Below are 5,948 nucleotides of genomic sequence, written 5' to 3' on the forward strand. Positions count from 1 at the left end.
GCTCTTGTTCTTTCTTTTTAATTTCAGATATCAACATGCTCTGGCATACTGCTAGTGATGACTAATTTGGACTTGATACAAGTGTTGGATTCAAGCCTCCAACAAAGGTATATTTCAATCTCTATCAAGGTTTCTACAATTTTATTAAGGATTCATACCTTGTACATATTTTATCCTGTTTTCAATGGATGCATCAAGGAAAGTGAGAATCAAGCATTTTTTTGTAATATATTTATCCTTACAAGACATATAAAATTATATCTTTATGTAGGTGTTGAAATGTGATAACGTCCCAATCCCAAACAAGCTGAGATCGGCGATATGAATCCTCACATCTTCACTTAAGCTCAACTCATATCATCACCGTACCAGGTACGAAATGTGGTAAAGTGAGATTATTTTTTATTTTGAAAAGTTTGGACTGTGTATTATTTGGATAGGGTAGGACCCAGAAGAGAAGTAGAGACAATAGGAACTGTAGAAAGATACTAAGAAGGAACATGGATGTTTACTAGTAGCTTAGATCATTTATTTGCTTGGTTTTGGTGTCAAGTGGATAGGGGGCAATCTTCAAGTGGCTCAGACTAGTATGCCATTGCATTTTTGTGCAAGTATTGGAAGCCAAGAACAGAGAGTCCATTAGTACTTTGGAATACTTTGGCAGCTTTGTTGATATTGTAGTCTATCCTGTCAAGGAACCATTAAACAAGTAGCTTGTGGGATAGTCTTCTCTGACATGCTTTCCCTACTTGTGGACCATTATCTCTCTCTTTTTTGCACAGACACTTCTTTTTCACTTAAATACAAAAGATAGGAAAAGATACCATGTAGGCTCATACCCTAGCCATATATTAACCATGGAATTGAGATGTGGATCCCATAATTTTCTTTTTTATAACAATATTTTCTGAGTTCAGAGGTGGAACCAGGATTTGAAGTCTATGAGTCTGAATTTGTTATCAAGTAATAGCTTGTTTCAGTTATTGAGTTCGTAATAAGCATTTATACATATTCAATAGATTTCCTAATAAAGTATAAGATCTAAGCAAAATACTGGATTCGCCGAACCTGTACTTAAGCTCCACCCCCACGCTTGCAGTAACTTGGGCATTACTTTAGATAGGAAGAAATTACCTTCTAAAATTATTTTTCAAAATTTTTCGAGAAACACCACTTATCACATCTAGGGGTGTACATAGGTCGTGTTGGTTCGGATTTTGCAATTACCAAACCAAACCAGTTGTCTCGGATTATTAAATCTAAAGACTAAACCAAACTAATAAACTCGGGTTTTTCAATCTCGGTTTTTCTGGGGTTTTCGGGATATTCGGGTTTTTTCTCCGGTAAAATCTTCGTAGCACAAAACATATAATCCGAGTTGTTCGAGCACAAGTCGAATACTGCCTTTGAAAAGCACAAATATCGTTACAAAGAGTTAAATCCCATGAGAACTCATTACAAATTATACCTTTTTTAACCCATCAATGAAACTTAAAACTACTCAAGAATTTGACATATATCCATATTTCTCCTTTTTTTTTTTTTTTTGTATGAAGGATAGACACCTCCTTTAAAGAAAATCAATGGGGCAAATTGTGATGAAAATGACTGTAAATGAAACCTACCATTTTGATCACGAAAGGGAAATGGAACAGTAACATGGGGCAAACTTTGCTTCTCTTTGTGGTCCATTAAAGATACACTGTTTGGTAACTACGATATCTCATTTGGCCCATTGAGAGAAACAAATCTTTGCAAAAAAAAAAAAAAAAAAGAAATTAAAAAAGAAAGAGACTGTTTTTCTGTGGCTACAATATTTTTCTTATTTCCAATTTACCAAATAGTAAGAAAAAAAATACTTTCTACTTTCTGCTTCATGTATCAAATGAAGTTTTTAAATACAACAATAATAAACCTAGTGTAATCTCACCAATAGAGTTTGGATGAAGTCAAATTAAATGTAGGTATAAAATTTGCACTCACTACTTGGGTCTAGAAATAAGAGTATAGAGCATGATGTGTGGGTTAGACGTACATTACGGGTTCGAATCTTGTTACAGACATTTAAATAGAGAATGGTGGAAGAGCTAATCCATTATCAATTGCGTCTCGAATCGTGCGACACTAGCCCTTGAGATTTCTCAGTAGTTATTTAAAAAATAAAAAAGATGTAGGTATGACATTTTTTATTCAGATTCTCTAACATGATTTACAAAATCAAACTCAATAATGACATTGTCAATGGCGTACTAATGTCTTGTTAGAGTAAGATATGCTTTAAAGATTAGTAGTATATGCTTCAATAAATTAATCTTAAGCAAGATTACTTTGACAGGACGCAAATCTTTGCCATAATCCAAATCTATGTACCTCTTGATATGGATATTAAGTAGAAATCTTGAGATATTCTTTAGAGATTACAATTGATTGGTGAAATGAGAGTAAAAGATCTAGTTGGTGAAAGCAAAATGATGGGGCTAGTTATTCAATCTTCACAATCACAACCTGCTTTTTCTTCTCACTTGCAATCCAAAGTCGAAGCTAGAAGGTAAGTTATGGATTCGACCGACCTTAGTAAATTTGTTTTAAACGTATTATGAAATTCACTAAATATGTATAGATTATAAATTTTGTAATTTAGTTATTAGTATTTAAAGCCGTCGTTGCGCAGTTTAGAAATCATAAAGTTCAAATTCTGAAGGCTCCTCCGAAGAATCACAATAATTCTACTTCTAATAAGTTCAGAGAGGATACTAAGACCTCCGCGTAGTTGAAAATCCGGCTATAGGTCAGGGATACTTATATCTTTTTCCTATTAATATCATACCAAACGATATCAGAGAAAATTTGCTGCTTAAGTTGAAAGAAAGAGACATAAAGTGAACGGAAGGTATGATATATACAGCATGATAGGGAAGATTGACAGCCTGGTAATTGGACCCCTCCTCTTCCAACCACACAACAAGGACTTGATAATCAAAAGTACTATAATTTGGTTGTTTAATTAACTTACTAATTATATAGGGATTAAAATACACAAATTATTCTAAGATAAATAATAGTACAAAGAATTATATAAGGTGAATAATGTATCAAAAAATTGTTATGAGCTGAATGAAAATTCAAGAATTGTTTTTGTAGGCTCACTCTTTGCTTCAAGTAAATCACTCTATACTCTCTCACGGGTCGAGTAATCTTGTTTTGTCGCAATTGATAACGTCTTTTGTATTCTTACCTTGCCCGATCAACGTACAACTATTGTAGCATAATGTACAACACTTGCAGACTGAGGCGGTTCTAAAATTTAAACTTTACGGGTTCATATTTGCAATTACACCACATCCCATCTAAATTAATGATTTCAAATTATTTGTATTTTTAAAATAGTTTTTAGGCAAAAATATAGGGTGTGAGCGAAAGTCATCCCTAGCCCCTGCTTCTAGCAAGAAATTACTATGCTAATGTCCCTACTTAATTTCCCCAAAATCCCACTACCCTATCTCGAAAATCAATTGATTGGAATCCCAATATAGATATCGAACACCCGATTAAATATTTAAAAAATAAATAATTGGTTGATCAATAATCTCAACTATCCCAAAAGAAAATAACATATTCAATCAATCTCCCTCAAACTATCCCTTTCATTAGTGGACCCTAATTGTTCGTTATGTCCGGAGTTAATTATGGAAATGCTATGATTAAACATCTCTTCATGCAGTCAAAATCCATCATTCTTTCTTCTTCTTTTTTTTCCTCTCATGATTTTAAAAGGTTTGGTATGATCAAAATGATTTAACAAATAACTGCAAAATCTTTCTAATTCACCAAACCAAGTTGACTTTTTTAAGGACTAGTAAAAGGAAGATTCATGTATCTTCTCTAGAAGTATGATTTTTTAACTTGTTTGAAAACTAGAAAAAAGTTGCATATTTCATAAGAAATATATTTAGAGCCCGTTTGGACATAAGAATTTTTTCACTTTTTTCGAAATCAGTGTTTGTCCATAAAATTTTCAATTGTCACTTGAAGATGAATCTTGGAATTTTTTGAAAATTTAAAAAACTCCAAAAAATTGTTTTTCAAAATTTTTACTCAGATCACTCACAAAACTTAAAAAACAATCCAAAATTATATTCATGTCCAAACACAACTCTCATTTTCAAATACCATAAAAAAAAATTTACTTTTTTTTTTTGGAATTTTACAATTCTTATGTCCAAACGCCCACTTAAATTCTTTTTTTTTTTTTACTTTTTAAACCCCTCCCAAATTAGGAGGATCTATAGTGTTCCACACTTCCCCTCCAGCGTGACTCCAACCCAAGATCTAAAGGACTTGTTCTTAGAAAAACGTCAAATATTTTAAAATAAATGCATTATACGACGAATATTTGGGATCAGAAAGAATAAATAAAAGTATTATATATATAGTATAAAAAATCAATTACATAAATTCAAATCAAATAAATTTTAGAACAGCCTCCAAAAACAAGTTATGGCTGCAGATATTTTCTTGTTGGTTTTTATAAGATGTTGGATTTTGCTGACAGCTTCTCATGGAGAAAAAGTTTTAACTTTCCTTATTCTCATGGCTGCTTCTTAAAGCAATCTGTACACATCTGAACTCCACTAGTTTTATCTTCTTTTTTACGTACTAAGTTTTCAAGTTATCCATTTCTATCTGTTTTTTCTTAAATAAATCATTACTCCACCCGTTCTAATTTATATTGACTCTTGATCTAAAATATGCTATAGATATTTGTGTAGCTATAAATAGAGGTGGAACTAGGATTTAAAAGTGGCGAGAATATCATTATTGAATAAAAATTTGAGCAAATGCTGGAGTAGAATCGAACTTAGGCAGCCCATTAAAAGTCAAGTTGTACTGCCTAAATCGACCAATGCGACTACTTACGCTTTGAGTCTTAAGGTGTCAACCAAAATATACTACATGTTATTTAGGTTATATGCATACATATACATATATTTTTCTGAAATTATACCGGGGGGGGGGGGGGGGGGTTTGACCCCTATCCTAAGGGTAAGTCCGCGGCAATAAATTATTTTTGTTTCTTTTGGGTGGAAGAGGGTATATCGAGTTGCTTCTTCACTTAATATCAATTAAAGCATTCGATTAACAGGATTATACTAAATGAGATTTTAATTCATATTATCTCTAAAGTTTTTCACACTTCAAAAAAAAAACATTTAATAGTCTGCATTTATCAAAATTATCATTTATTTATTTTTTAAAACTTAATTAAAATCCACTAATTGGAGTAAGGTGAAGTTAAAACAAAAGAAAGTACTTCATCCGTCCCAATTTTATATGCTTGCTTATCAGAAGTCAATTCGATTAATCTTTAAAGCTAAAATGAATAAGATCCTCAATATTTTATATTAACATTTTAATATTAAAAAACTATACGAAAATATTGTAAGTTGCAACTTCTCATGTCAATTTGATGAAAAAATATACATCCGAAAATGATGGTCTAAGTTCAAATAGTATGAATCTCGAGAAGCGAAAAATATCATATAAATTGGTATAAATTAAGTAATAAGCATTTTTATTTTTATAAACATCATAAAACAATTATAATATAGAATGAAAACCATAGAAGTGGGAATTCAAATTCCAACAAACCCCAAAAAAAAAAAAAAAAAATACTCCTAGAAGTTACTTTTGATGGATAGTAAATTTTGATCAAAATAATCTAAGGTGTAACAAATTAGTGGTGGTTTAATCTCTTAAAAGTAGGGAACTTTGGATTCCAGCTCAATTGCACTAACAAAACATCATTCTTAATCAAAACAACTGGACTTAACAGACACTATTGTCCCCACTAACAGCTTTTTTGTAATAAGAATCCAATCCCTCCCTCATTTAAGGTTTTAAATCATTTTTATTTATTTTGACCCCACTCTCCCCCCCCCCCCCCCCCC

The sequence above is a fragment of the Nicotiana attenuata genome, chromosome 9, assembly GCF_001879085.1.
Source record: "Nicotiana attenuata strain UT chromosome 9, NIATTr2, whole genome shotgun sequence".
In the NCBI taxonomy this organism is placed as follows: domain Eukaryota; kingdom Viridiplantae; phylum Streptophyta; class Magnoliopsida; order Solanales; family Solanaceae; genus Nicotiana; species Nicotiana attenuata.